Source organism: Pezoporus wallicus, unplaced genomic scaffold (genome assembly GCF_028554395.1).
Source record: "Pezoporus wallicus isolate ANWC-B61680 ecotype Strahan unplaced genomic scaffold, APGP_CSIRO_Pwel_v1 contig_3488, whole genome shotgun sequence".
In the NCBI taxonomy this organism is placed as follows: Eukaryota; Metazoa; Chordata; class Aves; order Psittaciformes; family Psittacidae; genus Pezoporus; species Pezoporus wallicus.
Window position 1 is genome coordinate 670470 of NW_026635397.1, and position 22800 is coordinate 693269.

At 48.5% G+C, this 22800-nt stretch overlaps 1 long non-coding RNA gene across 1 annotated transcript in view; it reads right to left on the bottom strand.

The window, feature by feature from the left end:
* LOC130606300 (uncharacterized) overlaps nucleotides 1-22800 on the bottom strand; it is a 53799-nt gene that overhangs the window by 7733 nt on the left and 23266 nt on the right. The window contains exons 3-5 of the long non-coding RNA XR_008973939.1: nucleotides 5657-5850; nucleotides 4739-4928; nucleotides 2554-2692 (exon numbers count right to left, since the gene is read on the bottom strand). This is a non-coding gene — a long non-coding RNA (uncharacterized LOC130606300). The remainder of the gene's footprint in view (nucleotides 1-2553; nucleotides 2693-4738; nucleotides 4929-5656; nucleotides 5851-22800) is intronic.

Consider the following 22800-nt stretch of genomic DNA (forward strand, 5'->3'; position numbering starts at 1 on the left):
GCCTTAATTGCACTCATGGGACTGTCCTCCACAATGCTGAGCTGAATCCTCCAACCCATGAGATGCAATAAAACAGCACTGAGTTTAGAGCAGAAGGAACATGGGATCCATCTTAGCTTTCTCATTTAAAATCCTTAAAGATGGACTCAAGTCATCTCTCAAGTTGACCACAGGTTATTTTCTTCCGTTGAAGCAAATTGCCCAACAGCCTTTTGCCACTGATATCCCTGGTAGGCAAAGCACACTGAGGTTCTGTGCCCTGCTGAAGGGCAGCTCCTCAGGCACAGCACAGCCCTGACCCTGGAATGGTTTTACACTGCTAATGAACACACTGAATCCCAGCCCAGAACCCAAACCAGCAGCCTCTGCTGGGAACAGCACCAGGATCTACAGCCAGCACTGAGCATTTTCAATTCCTCCCTCCAAAAATCATTGAATCATAGAACCCCAGCCTGGTTTGTGTTGGAAGGAACCTTAAAGCTCATCCAGTCCCAACCCCCTGTCACAGGCAGGGACACCTTCCACTAGAGCAGGTTGCTCCAAGCCCTGTCCAACCTGGCCTTGAACACTGCCAAGGACTGTGCCCTCTTTCTGGTCCTCAGACAAGAGAGATGGTCTCAGCACTGAGCAGAAGCTGGGAACCTGCCGCAGGTTCAGGGGTCCAGCCCTGTGGTGGGTGAATGCTCTGCCCAGGCATCATCCCCCTGCCCTCCAGCCTTGTGAGAAAGTGCTAACTCCTGTCTCCCCAACTCCATCCTTTGGCAGGGCTCCATCAAGAGCTGCAGTTTAGCACAACTAAATTGAAGCAGCCCCAAGAGTGTGCAGTTTATGTATTCCTACATCATTAAGCCTTCTCCTAGCGACAGTGTTTAAAAGGCACAGTGACGTCTCATTCCCCTCCCACTCCCCCCCGTTGCTGTTTGGCTCTTGAAAATTAAAAGATAAGCTTTGTAAATCTCCCAGAGAAGAGGGAACTGTCACTTCAGCTTTAGGAGAAAAGCCAGCAAAGAAACAAAATGCTGCTTTTGGCAGAGGAGAAAGAAAATCCATTCTGAAAGGCTTAGAGACAAAGGCTCTCAACACAATTAAAGGCAAACCTAAGACTTTGAAAGCAGAGGGCATGACACTGGAATACACACATGAGGTAGAGATGAAAGGCTTCATTGTGGCACTGTTGAAATAAAAGAAGTTTCAATGGCTGCATTTGCTAAACCAAAGGAGATGAGAAGCTTGCTAGAGAAGGGCTGGACTCTTCCCATGGGTATGCACAATGACAAGACCCGCTGTGCTCAGTCTTAATTAGGATCCTGGGGCAGTACTAGAATAGCTTGGGGAGAGAGGGTCACAACATTCAGGAATGGGAAAGAAAACAGGGCTCCGATATTTTCTGTGGGAACTTTTCCACCTGAGAAGCCTAAAATCTTCCTTTCCAGCCTGTTGAGCTGAAGCAAAAGGTGTTTTGATTTGTCATGTCAAGGTGTGTGCTTCACAGGAGAGCTTGCTCCGGATGCAGCGCTGCATTGCAGGCATGAGGTGGCTTTCAGCCCAGCCATGGTCTGAAGAGGTGGCTGCCTCTAGAAAGCACTGAGCAGAGTAGTCCTGACTCTAAACTAAGAGCATCACAACCAAGGAGAACCACAACACACCACTGTTGGAGTGCTTGCTCCTAGCAGGCAGTGAAAACTGCCCCTTGCTCTCAAACCCTTTATCTCCAACCAGCAGCACCATGAGCCCCAAACATTCACTACAAGATACTCCCAACCAGTGTGCAAATGCCAGACTGCCAATCATGAAAGTCTGTGCTGGTAAGGGAGCAACACCATTCAGTTAAACCACAGTTTGGCCATCCACCCCCTGCTGTAACTGCCCAAAGCCAGCTCCGGCTTGACCCTAGAGAGTTGCACCATGCTGGAAAGGTGATGATTTCTGCTATCTTATCTATCCTATTCTCAATATAAGGAGGACATGGAGATGTTGGAGCAAGTCCAGAGGAAGCCACGAGGATGAGCAGGGGCTGGAGCAACTCCCTTATGGAGACAGGCTGAGAACACTGGGGCTGTTCAGCCTGGAGAAGAGAAGTTGTGCAGAGACTTCAGAGCAGCTCCCAGTGTCTGAAGGGGGCTATAAGGATGCAGAGAAAAACTCTTCATCAGGGACAGTAGCTACAGGACAAAGGGTAATTAATGGGTTAAAACTGAAACAGGGCAAGTTCAGGTTAGACATAAGGAAGAAGTTCTTCCCTGTGAGGCACTGGCACAGAGATTGCCCAGAGAAGCTGTGGCTGCCCCATCCCTGGCAGTGTTCAAGGCCAGGCTGGACACAGGGGCTGGGAGCAACCTGCTCTAGTGGAAGGTGTCCCTGTTTTCTGAAAAGCAGGGAAAAGAAAGCTCTGTAGACAGTTTTAGCTTCTTTCTTCTGTGTGTTTTCCATTGGTTGGTTTTGTCACCAAGGAGACCAAATTCCTACACATAAATCCACGTTTCTGTGCCAATGGCCATCACAGCACCATTACATAAGGCGCACGTTGTGCTTGTGAGCTATAGCTTTACTCACTGTATGGAGGATTTTCTGGGCTGTTATGTCCACCCAACATCCTTTAGGTCTGCTCGAAGCCCAGGTCCCCAGTACTGAGACAAGAAGTCACCTTGCACCTGAAGTTTCTTGCATGTTCCTCATATCCATGTAGACAGTCCTGCATAAAACACACCAGCACATTAGAGAGAGGAAAATAAACTCTAGTGTGCAAAAGGGGCTGAGGCACAAATTCATTCAGAAAATACCACCGACCCCACAGCACTTGGGTTCCTGTCCTCACTGAGGGAATAGCTCTCTCTACACTCCAATCCTGCTCTATCACTGATTTTTTTTCCCTCCCCCCTCTCAAAACAGCTCCTCAGAGCTCAGTTTTCAAAGCACTGAACAGGAGCACCATTTGATGGTGTTAATGGGAATTCTGTGCCCAGGATGCCTTTCAAGAGAGCACATGTGCTGAGTTTATATCAAGTCCCCCAGGACACAGCCTGTCTCATGTTGTTTGTGCAATGCCTGTCATGCTGACCTCCATCTCCATAGCAATCCACAGAAGCAAATACCTGACTAGAAAATGTGAGGCAGAGCTCCCCCTGCTCATCTCAGTGGGACAATGAGATGGACTGGGCAAGGCAATGTCCACTGTGGGCTGCTCAACTCATCTGGGGCAATGAAGTAGGTAACTGTGTCATAGAATCCCAGAACCCCAGACTGGTTTGGTTTGGGAGGTACCTTAAAGCTCAGCCAGTTCCAACCCCCTATAAAACGTCCCTTTATATTTAACAGCAGCTTTTGGAACAAGGAGCTAGATCTTGCCAACAGATCTGTGGAAGAGATCAGGGAATATCAATTCAGGTGGCTATCATGAAATTCAATCTGCACTTTTGGTACTAGAACCTCAGTGATTTATTCACGTGACAAGAAACCATTAAAGTTTTGCCTCTCACACTTTCTTGTACAGCATCCTAGAAAACCATCCAGCTTCAGGTTCTACAAGCAGTTGCAAATCGAATTCCTCAAAGCCAGAACTGTGTATCCAGCGTGGTCGATGGCCATGGGTCAAAGATTCTATAATGGCTTTCACAGCTGTGAAATCCCAGTGCAAGGCAAACCGACGTCAGATCACTTATATAAATGGTTACCTAATGCTATGTCTTCCTGTATCTGCATCACGGGGAACTGATACACAGCAGAGTAGGCTCCAGTAACACCTTGTGGAAGACTCATCAAGAGGAACTAAGAATCCTGAAGACATCAGAGGTGAAGGTGCTGCCTCTCTAAGCCCCCACAACCAGGCCCAAAGGAGCATCTGCGAGGAGGCCAGGCAGTGAGCTGGTGCACTACTGACAGACACCGCTCTATGCACTTCTTACTGTCTTCTAGATTTGACCCGCCAACCTTTCAAAACACAGTCTGAACACATCTCCAAGGCTGTTTTTTTACATCAGCCCCACACTCTCCTGTTCTAGCATCAACAAAAACCCTGGTTCTCAAAGCAACAGCTGCTTTACATGATCTCAGTTTCAAGCCAGCTCCTTAACAGATACTTCCCTCCCCTTCTCCCCACTAATTTTAGCTGTGTTGCTGTTCCATCTGGTCCCCCTGTGCTTGGAGGATTGCCAGTACCTCCTAGGAAAAACAAAAAGCTCTCTTCGATTTGGGATTGTTGGGATAATGTGAGCAGAAGCGGTAGCATCTGCATCCATTTCCAGTTCCGACTCTGGACCATGCCAAGAAGCGGCAAGCAGCTATGAGTCTGAGCTCTTCCTCCGGTGGCAGTGCAGCATGGATGAGACAACTGCATGTTATGTCTAAGCATGTTTTCCCCATGGGTCAGTCTGAGGTACAGGCAGGGGCTGATGTCTACAGCAGAGAGAGAACTGAATCACAGAAACATAAAATGGTTTGGGTTGGAAAGGACCTTAAGATCATCCAGTTCCAATGCCCTGCCATGGGCAGTAACACCTTCCATTAGACCATGTCACCGTAGGCTCTGTCCAGCCTGGCCTTGGACACTGCCAGGGATGCAGCATTTATCACCTCTCTGGGCACCCTGTGCCAGTGCCTCCCCACCCTCACAGGGAAGAACTTCCTTATATTTAACCCGAACTTCCCCTGTGTTTCTGTTCCTAGATCACACAGTACATGAGCAGAGGTCCCACTTCCAGTAACCACTACTATGGGGAATCAGTAAGAGTTAGAAACTTACATTTCAGAGCTGTCAGACCAGACAAGCATCCTGGAAACCATCAGGAAGCCTGGTCCAGGATGAAGTAAAGGCTCTTGGGCACTTTGCATTGTTGCTGGTACTTCCGAGGAAAAGTTCCTTTGTTTTAAGGACAATAGATTGCCTGCCTCCAGGGATCCAAGTGTGGGTTCCTTTCTTGCCTGTGTTACAGCTCAGGAATGAAAAACAAAGAAGAAATTGAAGAAAGAAGCTACAAGTAACCCCAGGAAAGGGTGGGTTTGTGTTCCCCTGAGCGCAGGCTTTGTTTGGGCAATGAGGGCGATGTGAGGTTCTGACAAAGAGGCTTTTCCCTGGTGATATCAACCACCAACCTGCATGGGTCCAGCCTGCCTGGTAAAGACCTACTGCATATTAGTTAATTCCCTGTGATGCAGATACATGAAGACACAGCATTAGGTAACTATTTATATAAGTGACCTGACTTTGGCTTGCCTTGCATTGGGATTTCACAGCTGTGAAAGCCATTATAGAATCTTTGACCCTTGGCCATTGACCATACTGGATACACAGTTATGACTTTGAGGAATTAGATTTGCACCCGCTTGTAGAACCTGAAGCTGGATGGTTTTCTAGGTGCTTTACAAGAGGCAAAACTTTAAGAGTCTTGGTGTCTGGAGCTGCCCTGGTACCCCTATGGTAGGTGTGGGCTTGCTTGTTCACAAGCTACAGCTTGATGACACCCATCAAGCTGTATGGCCAGGGCTGCAGGGCCATCTCAGGGAACTGCAGCCCTGGAAGCAGTTATGAGCTAGCTCAGCTCTGTTCTCTGCTCCTGCAAGTGGGAGGAGCAAGCATTCAGCTCCTGTCCTGAACTGCCTAATCAGAAGAGACAGCAAAGAGATTCATGCTGACAGCATCTGTCTGAGAGCATGGCCATACCTGCAAGGGAAAAAGCTCTGCAGCACTTCTGAGCTCTGGGAAGGCAGGGGATGCCCTAGAAGGTGAGGAGGCAGCTGGCTTATGCCTATGAACAGCATCTTCCAAAGGGAGACCTCCTGCAGCAGGCAAATGACTTCCTCATTGAGATTTAGGTATCAGGCTCATTCAAAAGCAGAAGGAAGCCCAGGGACTTCCTAAGACCAGCAAAGAAAAGGATTACCTTGTGCTTGGAAACACAGTGACATAAGGTAGTCTTTCTTTAAAACCAATATCCCCCCCAACCCTTCCCCACTCACATTTTCAGGTCCAGTTTGAAGGGATTCACAGAATCCCAGCCTGGTTTGTGTTGGAAGGGACATTAAAGGTCATCCAGTTAAAACCTCTGCTACGGGCAGGGACAGTGAAGAAGCCACAGCTTGTGAAGCACTCAGCAGGTTCCTTGCCCTGTCCATTGCTCACCTCCAGTGTGTGCTCATGAGCAGAAGGGGGCAGGATGCCACTCTGCCACCCTCCCTGTGTAGGCCCAGCTTCCTCAGGAGCAGGAGTCACTTGAATTTTCAGCAGCTGGATAACAAAACTGCTGAACTTGTCCTGAACAAACTATTCCTTGAGGGTTTTGGCTGAACTGAGTTGTAAAGTGACTGCAGCAGGGCTGCAGGTATGGGTTTAGTGCAGAGAATTCAGATGGGCAGTCAGGCTTCTTACAAGGGGCAGATGAAAGCAAACTCACTAGTCAGAGAAATGAAACTCCTGATGCACCGGAACAGTGGGGGTTCTTGAAAGAGGGAGAGATTATGTCAGGAAACAGGAATGGAGGAGCTTAGCCTGAATATACATAGTTGGGTGAAACATGACAGAGGGACATGGGTGGTTATAATTGCAAAATCTAGTTGGCATGCTGAGAAGGTGCACGGCTCCAGATGCTAAATTCATGCTTCAATCTCAATGGCCAGACCCACAGCCTGCTGAAGGGAACAAAAAGGCTCATATTCACTTCCACAAGCCTTGGATCAGAGATGAAGTTTTAACAGCCCTTTGCACCACTGATAAATTGTTCATGGGAGTCAGTGAAATGAATTAGGAAGCTTTAGTTATGTTGCCTTTCTCCAAGAGAGAGGGAAGCATCTGAATAGTTTGGGGGTCTTGTGTCCTCTGTTGCCAGCAGTCCGGTTTAGCCGAGTTCAACACACAAGTTATGTCTGATCAACCATGCTGCTGTAACCTGGAACTCTGCTTCACTCTACCAGTGTGCTCCCTCACACTCAACACACTGCTTAAATCCATCAGGACAGAGCTATTTTCTGAGTGCCAATGCTTTTGCTCCTAGTTCACATGCACAGTGAAGCTCAACCATGGCTGACAGCAGAGTCACAGAGGCTGTTACACTCCATCTGCTTCCCTAATAACCACTCCAAACAGTCATTTATGAGGACTTTTGCCTTGGACTATTGCATTTCTTCAAAATATGTATTCCTCCCTCACCTCAATAGCTGCATTACCTGCTTCCTTTTTTTTGCATCTTCTCTCAGGCATCCCTGCTGATGCAGAGGCTTTAGAGATGCTGGTGTGTCTCCAGCAGACTCACCCTTTTCCTGGGTATCCTCACCCAAGCACATAGCGGAGAGTTATTGGGTTTGGTTACACACAGGACATAGTAGAGGTGCTGTTCCAGCAAGATAACAGACTTACTATGGACCCAGAGGAGGTCATGGAGAAGCTGCAAGGGCTGGAGCAGCTCTGCTCTGGAGCCAGGCTGAGAGAGCTGGGCTGGTGCAGCCTGGAGAAGAGAAGGCTCCAGGGACATCTTAGAGAAGCTTTTCAGTACCTGAAGGAGGTGACAGGACAAGGAGGAATGGCTTTAACCTGCCAGAACAGGGGAGATGGAAATGAGCTCTTAGGCAGAAGCTCTTCCCTGTGAGGGTGCTGAGGCGCTGGCACAGGGTGCCCAGAGAAGCTGTGGCTGCCCCATCCCTGGCAGTGTTCACGGCCAGGTTGGACACAGGGGCTTGGAGCAACCTGATCTAGTGGAAGGTGTCCCTGCCCATGGCAGGGGTTGGAACTGGATGAGCTTTAAGGTCCCTTCCAACACTAACCATTCTGTGATCCTATGAAACAGATGTATCAGGGTGCTGACTGGCTCTCAAGAGCAGATCACACTGCCTACGTATAGGCAGCACTGGTTCAATATGCTGGAAGCAACATGGCTGCTCCCCCTTTTATGCCTTAGAAGCTACCTTAAAACTGTATCTTTGCTCCTGTCAAACTCTTTTATTCCCTCTGCCCTTCTCAGCAGGTATCTAGCACACCTTGCCCTTCTCTCATCAAGGTCCCTCGTTTATCCTGTGCCAGCCACTCTGACCTGTCCTTTGTGGTATCCCTGGATGTTATTTATGTGCCCAGGTGCTCCCTCCTTGTCTCACCTTCCAGGGAGGATTGATTCTTCTCTTCTACCATCTCCACAAGTCAAACCTTGACAGAGGCCACAAGAGAAGGAGCAGAGCTGAGGGTGTCTGCGGCACACACAGCAGTGCTGGGGGCTCACAGGGTGATAGCATGACAGCTACCCCAGCAAGGAGCAGCACTGAGTCCTGCTCCTGTTGGTTCTGCAGCTCCTCTGGACTGCAAATAGCACTAAAAAATGAAGTATATGCAGCATACAGGCACATTCCTACACCCATCCCTTGTTTGGAGGGTTGTGTCTGCCTTGCGTTCATGGCAGCTCCCTACAGACAACCTTAGGTCTTGGTCCAGTCTTTGACAACATCAACCTTTGGCTTGCTAGATCACCATGACACAAGTCATTATTCCAGGTTCCTCCTGCTTACACCTCACCCAAAAGCATACACTTGCACTGCACTCATCCAAACATTTTGCCTTCCTATGATCCATACCCAGCATCCACATGAACCAGATGCAGAAACGCAGCCCCAAATCATGCACAATGAGACATTCAAGCAGCAATGTCCATCAGGGCCACCCTTGCTGCCTGCCTTCTGCTGCTCAGGTGTACAAGCTAGAGCCCTCCTTCCCTTTGAGCCACCTTGGAATGTTCCTTCTGCTCCACATGAAGCATGACTCCTTAATAGATTAGCCTGGATCTGTCACACAGCGAAGCAATACAGCAGGCAAACAGAAGGCCAATGCAGTTGTGCAGAGACAGACCCCAGCCTGTGCAGTGAGGAAGTAATCCTTCTTCTCTGTAGGACCCTGGTAATTGCATCTGGATTTCATTGAGCTCATGGCAGGCCATTCCCAGAAAGGCTGACAAACCCAAGCAAGCTCAAAGCTGATTAACAACACACAGCCAGGGTCTTGAGGGATTGATTTATGTGGAGAGATTCACAGAGCTCAGTAGGGCTTGCTCAGCCAAGTTATGATTAAAGGAGATAAGAGTCTGGAAATACCTGTGGGCTAAAAAACTGATGACCCATCATTGTGGGGCTGCCCAGAGGTTAACTTGAAAGCCTGAAGATAATGAAATACACCGTGTACCAGGAGGAGCCTGCACCAGGCTCAGCCCTGCTGAGAACTGAACACACATGCAGCAGCACCCATGGGTCAGAACATGCCCCAGGGGACAAAGCAATAGGGCCAAGATGGGGAGGACCCCTTGAATGGTCCCAGAGGGGCTGTAGGTAGCCACTGGGGAGGGAAGGGTTGTCTTTTCCACTGAAGGGTGAGGAGAAGGGCATTGGCTGTCATGCAGCTCTGGGACAGACCATGACACTGGGGCTCTCCTTGCTTCTCCTCTTGGTGTGGTGTCCCCCCGATATGGCCAGCTGTAGACTGGTGCTGCCTGCTCCATTAGCATCAGCAAGGCTTGAGCTGGCCCAGCAGTGAAGACTGTGCAGCAACTGGACAATTCAGTTTGCAAAGTGATTCAGCGATATATTGATTTAACTCTCTGCAGACAAATGACCTCTCTCTGGGCTCCAGTCATCAGCATTAATATCTTAATAGATTTACTGTGTAGTCACTTCTCCACAGGGTGAGGGAAATGTGGGCAGCAATGGGGTGAGGCAGAAGGGGGCTTGGGCAAATCAACCCCATCCCTGGCAGTGTTCAAGGCCAGGCTGTATGGGGCTTGGAGCAACCTGGTCTAGTGGAAGGTGTCCCTGCCCATGTCAAGGGGCTGGAACTGGATGAACTTTAAGGTCCCTTCAACCCAAACCAGTCTGGGATGAACAGAGCACAGGCTGCAAGGTTGGGGTTTTCTGAAAGCAGGCAATGAAAAAAAGGGGTGTCAATATAAAGAGGCACCACTTCCTCCTGGTCTTCAATTAACATTTTCTTAACCACAGTCACAAGAGCAACCCACTTGGCTCAACTTCTCCAGCCTGCAGCTCAGAGGAGGATGAGGGACCAGGACTAAATGGTAGCAGACACCAATTGGACTGTGCAGGGGGCACAGCCAACAGCATCCTATGAGCTGGGTGAGGAACACACCTCACCCAGACAGCTCACAGGCTGTTGTTCAGCAGCACAAGACCCCTGCAGAGGGGGTCCTACATTAATGCAGAACATGTTTTCTTGTACACATACAACCAGCACACAAGCCATAAGCCAGGACCTAAGCTGTTATCAGTCATCACAGCCCTGGAGAAATCCATGCTGATTTACACAAGCTGAGAGCATGCAACTTCATACTGCAGGTATTTCATGACCACATAGCTGCTGTGACAGTTAAAGATGCCATCTTGTACCACAAGGGATCAGCTGTATCCCAAATCCAAACAGTCTGTATTATTCTCTGCATCAGTAACCTATTGCTTTTCACTATGAGCTTTCAGACACCATGATTTAGCTCTCTCTTGCCTCCTGCCAATCTATAACCAGGATAGTACAAGTGTTCTGCTCAGAGTAACTGTCATTAGGATACCATGTAGATGTGATACATCAGCCCAAACTCCCAGTCCAGCCCTGACTCTCACTACATAACCACACATACACATAATTATACACAATTACTCTTCCAAGGAGCCTATTTCCAAAGTAAAAAATAGATGTTTGGGTTTTTTCAGACTGCTCTTTCCTGGGCTCCCACAAGCCTCTTCTTTTCCCTGGGATCACTCAACCTTTTCTTCTCCGCACAATGGAAGGGATCCCAAGTTGCTTTTCTCCCCACCCCCCGAATAGGAATCTTCCACAAAAATGAGGTGTAGCTGAGACCTTCTAATGTAATAACCTTCATTTTTCAGCACATTTATGGGACTATCTGCTGCCAGGCTTGGCCATCAAGCAAATGAGCTTTGATGGAAGAATCAGGTGGGAGCTCTATAGTTATAGAAGCTCAAGTCACCTTGAGAGAGCTCTCTCCTAACCCTTTCCTTACATTGAACCAAATGCGTTTCCTCACACCGAGGAGAAAACAACACCATCCATCTCCATTACAAAGAATGCTACTTGGAATGTCCAAACTCCCTAAGATACTTGCAGCATCTCAAACCTGTTCAAGTCATCTCAGCTCTTTACCCAAAGCCAGTCTGTGTGTGAAGCACCAGCGCAACTTGTTGTCCAGCTCAAGAACAAGGCAGTGGGGCCAGGGAATCACACCTCTCACCTGCTCTCCTATGCAAACCTTCAAGGTTTGGAGGAGAGCTTTAATAACAAAGCAAAAAACCCAAACCTGAAGTGAGAGTCACAGATAACACCTATGGCTCCTTGGGAGTGACACAGACAGGTTGGAACAACAGCATTTTCACCTGTTACTCCAGCCTCATTCAAGGCTGCTGATAAGGCACCTACCCCACTCCAGGAGGTACAGGTAAAGCACTTTCATGACACAATTGCCCTGGATACACAACATCAGGAAGACTGCACTTGCTCACAGATTTCCAGGAAATAAGTCCATCAGCATATAAGAAACACTGGATTGAAAAGGAGAATGGGAGTTCAGAAGATTTCTTTTAAAGACAGCAATCAGAGAGAGCCATCTGAGCTGCAGAAGTTACTCAGTTTGCCCTTAGGCTTCAGTGAATGAGTAATTTTCCTTTTCTCTCAGTATTAACATCATTCTTTAGTGACTTCACCTTCTATTGTAGTTTCCCTTTCTCTGCATAGCCAGAAGGTGAAGTGGCAGGTACTGTTAATAGACAGGGTTTTAATACAGTAAAAGGGCTGGTGGTTCCCTGTCAGGTGTTTATTATGACATGTTCCTCCTGTGTCAGGCACTGGGAGTGGAAGGATCTTAGAATCATAGAACCAACTGGGTTGGAAAAGACATTTAGCTCATCAAGTCCAACCTTTACCCCAGCACTGCCAAGTCCACCACTAACCCATGGCACTGAGGGCCTCATCTTCTCTGCTACTTTGGCTGGCAGGATGGAAGGAATGCAGGAGGGCTTCCCAGCAATTCCCATCAACTTCATCTTGCTGATGCTGGCCTTGTAACCCAAGGTCCAGCTAAAAGATTTTCCCATCTAGATTTCAAGCATGCTTGCTTCCAACCCGGTAACTTGAATCATAGAATCATAAGATAGTTTGGGTATGAAGGAACCTTCAAAGGTCATCTGGTGTAACCCCCTTAAATGTTGATAACTAGTCTAACCCCCTTAACCTTTCTAGTGAGGGTCAAGTACCAGAGCTGACACAGCCTCCAAGTAACTCTGATTGTTGCTCGAGGTGTTAACAGAGGTGCAGACTCCAGCTCTGGGTATTTTACAGCATCATCCCTCCCTTCCATGGCTGAGAGGTGTTTGCCTGCACTTTGGCTTCAAGCAGGCTTAATAACACAATAAGCTGATATGCAAAATGCGTGTCTAATCCTGGACAGTTTTCTCCAGCTGACTTTTAATGCAATGTGGTCTCCCTCCCTGCCAAGCCCCCTTTTAGGTTAACTTTGTTCTCTGCCTGACAGACTGAATCCCCTCATCAAACACATGTGAGAAGCTGCTGCTCTGTGGCAGCAAAGGAAAGGCATCCTAGAGAAACACACTTTCCCCTCCACATCCATGGCGTTCGCATGCAGAGCACCACCACAGCAGAGGGAGGCAGGGAGAAAGCTGAGCCCTTTGCTGGAGGAATAACTGGGCACTTAATTGCATGCACTGATTTATCCCACGTGCACACAAGTACAGCTCCTGCTTTGATGCACCCGCCCAAGAAAGCAGAGCAGATGTGCCTCATGTTCTGCAACCAGCATCGGGAAGCTTTCAACACCATGAGGCCCGCAGGCAGGGAAGAAAGCTGCCTTTGGCTGAGGATGAAGGCACCTTCTTGCTCTGGACAATGACAGCTGGACCCAGCTCACGTTCCCTTCAACTGCTCTGGTCTTTCAGTCCTTGCCTCTCTAGACAAAGCAGAGTCTGACCTTACTTGAGCAGTGACCGCTGTTCCTCCTTCCCCTGGAGATGAGACTCCCATTTAAACTCCCAGCCCAGAGAAGCTGTGGCTGCCCCATCCCTGGCAGTGTTCAAGGCCAGGTTGGACACAGGGGCTTGGAGCAACCTGCTCTAGTGGAAGGTGTCCCTGCACATGGCAGGAGGGTGGAACTAAGACTGACATAGTGTCACAGCCACAGCTCCTCTAGACCCTGCTGGTGGATGAAAGAAATCCTTTCTCTACATGGCTATGAGCTAAGGCAAACTCTGCTCCTCCCCATCAATGTTCAGAAGGGAGAGAACTATATTAAGTTTTGCAAGAAGGAGGATATTCCTTTTCCCCTGTTACTAAGACACTATTTCAGTATCTGGGGTGACAACACATGGGACATAGATATCAATGAAAACTTAGCTTCCCAAACTTTCTGCTTTGCTCAAAAAGGCATTTTCCACAGGGAGAAGATTCAGTTGACTCTAGCACAAGGTCTCACATGCACGCAATGTCCTTTCTAATGTTAACATCCCCTGATTCCACACACACAAGGCTGCAGACATGGATGAACAGAGGTGGATGGACTCAGCTGCACGTGCATGAAAGGAACTTAAGAGAAACATCTCACAAATAAGTATGCAGGTTCCTTCTTGCCCATCACATCACCTGAGCGCAGCCTTGCTCCCCACCTCCTGGCTACCCAGCTCACTGCAAGAGCCCCTGCAGTGGACTGATTCAAGAGAAGCAGGAGTTGGCTTTGCAAGAGTATTTCTGACAATGGCCCATCCTGATTTCCCCATCACTAGGTTGTAGTCCACTTGCCCCCTGTAACAGTTAAGGCTGCAAGTTCTCCAAGCCAGCCTACCTGAGCCCTCCAACACCAGATCCAGCTGTGGAACCCTCAGTCAAGACATGCTCACCTCAGCACCCAGATGTGCACTGCTCCAACTGCAACGCTATGGCTGCCCTCCTGGCCTCACAGAGCCACTGTAAGTGAAGGAGCAGAGCTTCTCACAGCACCAAGCAGAGGCAAGAGATGTTCCAGGAGCTGCCATCAGAGTGCTGAGAAGTGGCTCAGGCACCAGTATAACTGCAAGCTCAAGACCTAGAGCCCATCTGACCTTATCTGCAGTGGATCTGTGGAGAGAAACACACGGGTTTGTATCTCAGAGGAGCAGAGAACAGGGGCTCCATCCCCTCTGTGCAGCCTGCTTGCAGCCTGGCTCTCTTTGAAACACAAAATACATGGCTGACCTTCATGTATAAGCATATGGACTCCTCTAAAAGTACTGTTTGGCCTGGCTTTTGCAAGAGTTTTAGTTACTGCACCAGCTTCATAACAGTTTTCTTTGGAGGGGAGAAATGCCTTGGTAACCTCCAGAGTAATTACAATGTTCAGCTTCCACGTCTTGCTTCCTAAAGGCCAAGGAAATTGCTAGGGGCAATAAATAGCAAAGGGTGGCCTGGCAGTCTGGTCCCCAGTGCAAAGTCCATCATTTGAAACTGGCAATGAGATGCTAATCTGCCTTTTTTTAAGGACCAAAGAACATGGATGCATTTGAAGTGGTTGTACTTAGAAGTCCCACACCAAACACAGCCCACTCTTTTCTTCAAGACAAGATCTTTTGGCTTTGATGTGTCCCTGAGAAGCTTCCTCCCAGCCACTGTTTCAGCTTGTGGGGGTAGGGGATCACTTGCTATCTCAAGAAGAAAAAGAATTGTCTAGGTCTGAGCTCTCTGTAACTAACCATACACTCACAGGACCATCCATGCTACACCTGTACATGCCTTAGTACAAGAGAGCTGCCCAGAAAGCGATACAGCTCCAGAGCCCACTTACCTGTGGGTTCCCAGATGCTGCTATATATAGCTCAATACAGGAGCAGCTCTCAGGGCACCCCTATTTTACAGAGAATGTGAAGGGCCAAGTGGGATTTCTCAACCTCTGCCTTACTCCTCCAGTTTCCAGCAGCACACCCTATCCATAATGCAAGGCTGGTTCCTCAGGAAGAATTAGGAAGCACCGGAGATTTCCTCAGCCACAAAATACTCTTTCCTCCATCATATTGTATCCCTGGGCTCCCAAGCAGGAAGATGCAGAGGCTGAGAAGCCCGCATGTGGTTTCCCATAACAAGCCTGGATTTCAGGCTGTGTACCCTGCAGCAGGTCAGAGAGCCCTGCCACATCTCCAAGCAGGAGCCATGTGTCCCCTTGTCACATAGCAATTCCCCAGTGTCAACAGGAATGGCCTGGATGACGTGCTTGGTGTTGAGGAAGGATTACACATGGTTGCTGGCAGGTATCAATACAGAGCAGCCATACAATCACTGAACAGGCTGCACTGTATGGCGCAGAAGAAATAAAAGATATTCACAAAGCCACTGGCAGCACAAAGAAAGCACTGGAAGGTGCCAAGTCAGAATACAGGCCCATGGAATTTGAACTTCCATTACAAAGGACCCCTCACCTTTCAGCAAGATAGCAGGATGAGCCAAGCAATTTGCTACCTTCGAGGTTCTCCTGCTTGAAGATGTGGTGGCCACTCAGGCTGGTCAGAAAGCAAATGCACTTAAGGACATATGCTTAAATAGCTTTACTGCTCCGCCACAAGGACTTCTTTTAAATCACCTCTTTTGGCTGGAAGCAGGCCTGAAAACATGAAGGTTGCTCTTGTCCCCCAGCCCTCTGTGGTTTAATGTCATGGGTTAGTGGTGGACTTAGCAATCCTGGGGTAAGGGTTGGACTTGATGATCTTAAAGGTCTTTTCCAACCTCACTGTATGGTGCCAGCACTTGTGCTGGGTGGGTTTGCTCCTCTTTCTGAGGAGAAGCAGGTGCTTTAGAGCATAGATATCTTCCTCTCTTTCTGTTAGCTAAGAACCACTTTCTTACCTTACTCAATGTGCATTCCCCCCCCCATCTCTGTTCCTTTTTTTCCCCCACTATTGGCCTAATTCCATCATCACTCATTCCTGCCAGAGGTCACAAATACAGGATGCAACAGCGAGCAGCATTCTTCACAGATCAATGTGGAGATTTCAGTGATTTGCTGTAACATCTGACCATCTTACACTGCATGTTACCTGAGAAGTTTACACCAGTAAACACCTAGTAGTAAAAATAGCTAATACCAGTGAAGCACCAATAAGAGATCAAAACCCACAAGGAAAAGGCTAAACCATGCTCTGGTCTATGTGGAAAGGCTGGTCTGCCTTATAGCCTTCCAAAAAATGCAGCTTGTATTGAAAGTCTGACTGGGTTTAAAAATCACTTTAGTTGAATTAGTTTTAAGTAAGACAAAGTGTCTCACAAAAGTAAACATGACTCTTAGTGAAAAATAGGACCCTGTTAGTCTCCATGGGAGGGTTGTGCGGTCTCAGCATGCCCCGAGTGACTTGGAAGTCAAAGAAAGTCAAGAGTCAGTTCAGGTTTTGCTCCAACTTCACAGAAACATTTACTGGTACTTGGGTAGGAGTTTGCTTGCCAGAGTCACTCTCAGAAGGAACAGGCTTGATTAGACCATGCATCACTCCAGTGAGGACACGAGTCCTCCCGCTCAGAGCTTGTCATTAATCTCAGACAGCATCACCCATATGTGGCACAGAGCAAAGGACCAGGCTGGGGGAAGCACAAGCCTGTCTCATTAGCAAGAGCCATGGTTAAGCACAGCAGTCCCACTGCTGTGAGCACTTAAGGTTTGTGAGCACTGCTGTGACACTTCCCTGTCCCCTCAGCTGACTCTCCAGACCTGCAGGAGGCAAGAGGCCTCCTTTGGAGCCAAGCTGGCAAGTTGCTCTCTGCTGCGTTCAGCATTTAACAGCCTCTGGTTGTTTATTGCACTTAAATGCGATCCGGGCGGGAGGACTCGGCCCATTTGCTCTCATTGTGCCTGCTCTTTGCTAGCCTCCTAACTGCAGCATGGGCAGAAACATGCCTTCAATGCAATTAAGACACAAACACAAAGCTTGTTTTATTTGAACCTGCTGCAGGAGAAATGCAATAAAGTCCCCCAGTGCTTCATGCTGGACAGTAGCACTGGGGCAAGCACAGGAAAGACCCTTGCTGTTGAGATCTGCTTTCACAGCAGGAGTGAAGAAGGATTTACACTTGGTTAGGGATACCCAGGAGGCAGATAGCTTAGTTCAGTCCTACAGGGAGTCAGTCAGCAGCAGTGGATGGACAAGTGGGGCACTTTACAGTGGGGGATGAGAAGAGATGCTGTAGAGCAGGGCAGTGGTGGTATCTCAGGGATGGTGCAGTGTACTCTAGATTTAGGGTCCAGCAGACCTAAGGTCAGTACAAAGCAATACAGGGTCTTAGATTTGGGGCACATGCAGAGAGTAAGGCAGAGGCCCTTCACAGCATCCAATGCACCTAGGCTGTGTGATTAGCTAAGGTCTAGCATGAGGCCAGCCCTCTGCTTGCTGACAGCACGAGACAACTGCTTTTTCAGCTCCTTCAAGGACAGATATTCAATCAAGTCGTGCATATGAAATAGAAGGATCCCGATTAACTGCATCTTTGTGAAGGTAAGGATTTAAGGTAATCATAGTAGAGGTTTTGCAGGAAGATCAGAGCAACTTCCAATAAAATCCCTGTGCTTACAAATGAAAATGGGACAGACTTCAAGAGGAAGGAAAAATTTCTTTGGCTCAGTCTGGAAGATATTGACTTTAGTAGTCAACAGCCACTGTTGGCCAAAGCTGGACCTTGGGCAACAACGACAGAGTACTGGAGGGGTTCATAAAGCTGGGGTTGTAGTCTTGACTTCCCATGTATAGTAACAGTCAGGTTTTCTTTGGAAAGAAGCTGCCTCCACACCTCACCTCAGAGGGTGCACCAAGACCCAAGAACATGGAGAAATTTAGTTCAACCAAGGGTGCTTCTACTTCTCTCGCGAGCCACCCCTCCCTTGCAGCACTGTGTGCAGTTCTGGTGTCCACAGCATAAAAAGGACATGGAGCTGTTGGAGCAAGTCCAGAGGAGGCCACAAGGATGAGCAGGGGATGGAACACCTCCCGTATGGAGACAGGCTGAGAACATTGGGACTGTTCAGCCTGGAGAAGAGAAGCGGCATAGAGACCTCAGAGCAGCTTCCAGTGTCTGAAGGGGGCCACAAAGATGCAGAGAGGGACTCTTCATCAGAGACTGTAGTGACGGCACAAGGGGTGATGGGCTCAAACTGAAACAGGGGAAATTCAGGTTGGAGGTAAGGAAGTTCTTCCCTGTGAGGGTGCTGAGGTGTTGGCACAGGTTGCCCAGAGAAGCTGTGGCTGCCCCATCCCTGGCAATGCTCAAGGCCAGGTTGGACACGGGGGCTTGGAGCAACCTGCTCTAGTGGAAGGTGTCCCTGCCCATGGCAGTGGTTGGAGCTGGATGAGCTTTGAGGTCCCTTCCAACACAAACCAGTCTGGGATTTTATGACTCCACTGTAAAAGAAGGCCAGGTCAGCTTATGGCCAAATTGTCATGAACTTTGAGTGCCTTTGCTCTGAAATATGCTCAAGCCCTATGGAAAGCTACAGATCTGTATAATTAGAGGGGACTGACAGACGTGCTATGGCTGATGGCAAGTTGAACACCCAGGAGTTCTCACTCATTCCTGCAATAATCAGCACAGCTACCATACTGCTGCAGGATTTCAATACGCAAAAGGCCAGTTTTTAATGCCAATTAAATTTAGGATTAAATTCCCCCCTCCCTTATTTTTCCTTTCTCCAGAATCTCTCGAGGCTTCAAAGGCACCTTTCACATCACACCAGGATATTTTCTCATTACAGGGAACAAGCTTATCAAACAAGTGCTACTTCAGTCCATAAGCACTGACCCAGATTTCGGGTCTCTGTTAGGAGAAGTTGTCCCATAAGTATTTCAGCCTGGATAACAAGGACATGGCACAGAATAAGGCAGAAGCACATGCATCAAAGGAGCCCAGGAGCTTGGCCTTCATGTTGGTCAGATGCATAGAGATGGGCTCATCTCCAAGCCCAAGGAAATAATGCCCCATACAACAGATGAGATGTTTTTCACATGCTGCTGCAAGCTCAGACCTAGTTTATAAGGGCTGTAGTAAAAGTGTGTGGTGCGATGTTTGAAATGGGCTGGGAATGGCATCAATTGACTGGTTGGCTAAGCCTCCTCAGAGTCTAGCTTCCAGGTTGCCAGGCTCAGGAGGGGAACATGGAGTGTGAAATAAAACATTGAGAAGTCATAAAGAAACCCAAGGAGATGAGCAAAGCAACAAGATGGGTTCCTCCCACCCCAGCTCTGCTAACTCAAAGGCTGAGCTACAGAGGATGAAGTGCTCCAAGAAGCCTGGGACTCATTTTCTCAGAGCAGTGGCCTTTTTCTGTCAAACAAAAGCAAAACCCACAAGAACATGGGGGTTTTGGCACTGGAATTGCCTCTTTTTATCCAGAGTCTGGCACAGGAGCACTTGAATAGATTGCTGCATGAGTGCTAAATAGCTCTTTCCTAGAAATCCCTGCTCCCTGAAGCCTTGCTCGAGATACTGACTGAGCCCAACGGAAAGACTATGAGGAAACAGAGCTATAACATCTTGTGACTCGCAATTGCCAATGCTAACCTATCATTTAGGGATATCTGCCCAGGGCTGCAGGTCTCTTTCTGCTGCTCTCTCTCATCCTCAGTCTGCCTCCTGGCTAGATTTGCTTTTGTCATCTGCTGCAACTGAGGTTCTGCCCTGCCCCATCTCAGCCTGCACACATGAAAAGCTTCTTCCTAACCCATTAAAAAGTGTAAGACTGGGGACAGAAACTGCATATTTGGAGGTTTCTGGGGAAAGGACAGTTCAGACTTGCTAAATCACAACATTCAGCTATTGGTGAGCAAACTCCTGTTGCATCTCCTAAGGTCCAAGTGACCCACCACAGTGAATATGGCCATGGTTAAATCCTCTCCAACTCATCTGCAATGCAGCCCAGAGCACCCAGACACTGCCACTGCAGGCAGCTCACCTCCCAGAAAGCAGGGCTTCAACGTCTGCCCAGTTTTCTTTCCACATTACTCTGCATGACCCTAGAGCATCTTCTCTTACTTTGACAAGTTGCCATCAGCTCTGCCTGTCCCTCCAGGAGCACTTGGTGCTACCAACCAACCTTGCATTTTGCTGCATCTTCATCTCTGTCAGACTGAAAGGGATCAGTCAGGACTTATTTGGAATCTACTTACTCATAAAACACAGCTAGCACAGAAGCATTTACCATAGTCCTTCCTAAGTCACCACAGATGCAACATGACCTGGAGAGAGGACTGTATTCACTCTCCTCTCTTGCATGCAGCACTGCTGAGTGCAGCACTGGGCAGGGATTAGAGTGGGACCAGTGGCAGAAGGATACTGGTGTTACCTTGTGGGGCACTTGTTCATAGAGGGCCCCTATTCTGTCAGGTAAGGACAGGCATCTTGAAAGAGCCATCCACAAGGAGGTAACAGTAGTAAAAGCCTGTCAGCACCCAAGGAGAGGAGAGCAGGGGTGATCAGCAGCTCATCACTCCCCCTCTCTGCTCCAGGACATGGCTACACATCTGTATTTCAAAAGGCAATGCAAGGCCCATGAGGTCTCATGGAACATGACACTCCAGCATCCAAACCCATTAAAGCAACCACTTCATGGTCTCACCCAGCACATGGGCAAGGGCTAAACAAGCTGTTCCATGCATAGAAACACAACCACTGGGCTCTCCTGGTGCCTTTTCTACTTAGATGTCACTCCAACCAGTGATTCAAAAGAATTAAAGTAGAAATTAAAGGGGAAATACTGATCAAAAGAAGGAACATTGACCTGACAGGCTCTGCCACCCCGTCTTGAGGAGCTTAGCTTGGCTTCTTTGAGCTGGCTTAAGAGTTTCTCAGCAAAATAAAATAGCTTTGTGCTTAAGGACCCTGAAGTAAAAGTCCAGTCACTCCTGGCTTGGCAACACCTTTCCATGGCTTAGACATGACAGGTAACTTTGATGTAATTTCATGCCCCATGTCCATCCCCTGTATGTGTCCATATAGGGATTCTTGGCTGCAGAAGGAAGACTGTACCATCAGACAGAGCAAGCAGCATGAGACACAAGTGTCTGGGGGTGGAGGGATTGGATAGCATCCCCTGGACTCTCCTTTGTGGCTGCTTAACAGCATGCAAATCATCTCCAAGTGCACCATAGTCTGTTGTGACCCTAAGTGAGACCCTGAGGTTTTCCAGCTCCTTGCACACTCTTTTGGCAGAAGTGGCACTGCACAATGTGGGCAACCAGCTCTGTTTAGAATGTCCCACATGAGCAGACTCATTTTGCCCAGACAGGATACTGTCTACACTAAGCATGTGTACACAGGGAATCATTCATGCTGATGCACAGTATCTGATGCTCCTGGCTTTGACCCCAGATCTGGAGAGCTGCTTCTGCCACCTGAGTCACCAGAGGAGCAGCCAGGCACAGCTGCCATCACCCCAACACACAGGCTGGAGACACTGCAATAGCAGTGACCCTGATTCTAATAGACCATGTCACCCAGACAGGCCAAATACAGTCAGATTTGTCAGCACAGCTAGAGCCAGGATATAAAGAAAACAAATCCTGAAAGTCCATGGTGGATCACAGCTGGGCCCTGCAGTGAAACAGATGTCCAAAGCTCAGTGAAAGGATAGGCAAAGCACATCAAAGCTTCAAACAGCTATTTTAATAAAGCCAGTCAGCTGCCTAATGCTGTAGCAACCCTTCTGAGGCATGGGAGGTGAAATCCACCTCCCAAGAGCCAGCAGACACAAGCTCCTCCATCCTCACTACTCATCATACTTCAGGAGGCAACATGCTGTTCCTTTTTAAGGTCAGGACAAAATTTGGGATGGGGGTGAGGCCATCAGGACTGCTCATGTAAAACAGAGGCAACTCTCCCTTGGCGTTGCTTACCAAAAGGAACATATTCCAGCCATGAGATCCATGAACCAGCAGAGCACACATCAGACCAGGCAGATAAGCTCCCAGCAGTGCATTCAAATGCTACTTGGCATTAGCTTTTAGGACTCCATTGCTGGGAATCCCTTGTATCAGCGACTGTTAAGAATCTGCAAGAGGGAAACTACACAGCAGCTCTGATTGCCCAGCTCAGTTTGGATGTGATGGTACCCAGGTGTGTTTGTATCAACAAGCCTTGGAGCTCTGCTTCAGGGAGAAGCTCTGATGTATCCCAGCACTTCCAGTTCCCCGAAAGACACAGATACCAGTTTCTGACACCTCAGGACTAACTGCATAGGAAAGATGGATTTCCCTGTGAAAGGAGACGTGAGAGGGGAGCAGAGACCAGCAAGTGAAGGACAGGTCTCTGTCACTATTTGAGCCCCAGAGCATTTCATCTGCTTCCCTAATGGCTTGTCTACAATAATATTTCCTTGGAAGACTGCTCACTGAAAGCAGATAATTGCTTTAAAGCAGCCAGAATTATTCATTTTGAATACCCCAGCTATCCTCCTCCCTGCATCACCATGCACTTCTGACCATCCCCTGGAGCTGTCATTCCCTCTCCTGCCCCAGCAGCAGCAGTCTGCCTTTCCCTCCCCCCCCCCCCCCCCCACCTTTTCCTAGAGATACCATTCTCCAGGCTGAGGCCAGCAACCCAGAATTCCTCCCTGAGGCCACCTGGTAGAAGACAAGTATCCAGGTTGCTGGAGGCATCCATGCATGCCAGAAACAAAACCAGCCACGCTGGACCCATACTAGGATTTGTCATTCCAGCTTTGTCTGGTATGGGTCTCCAGAGACCTGGGGGAAAGGTTGGAGTAAGGAAGATGTACTTCTGATGGAAGAGGATCAGATAAAGGGATACTAAAG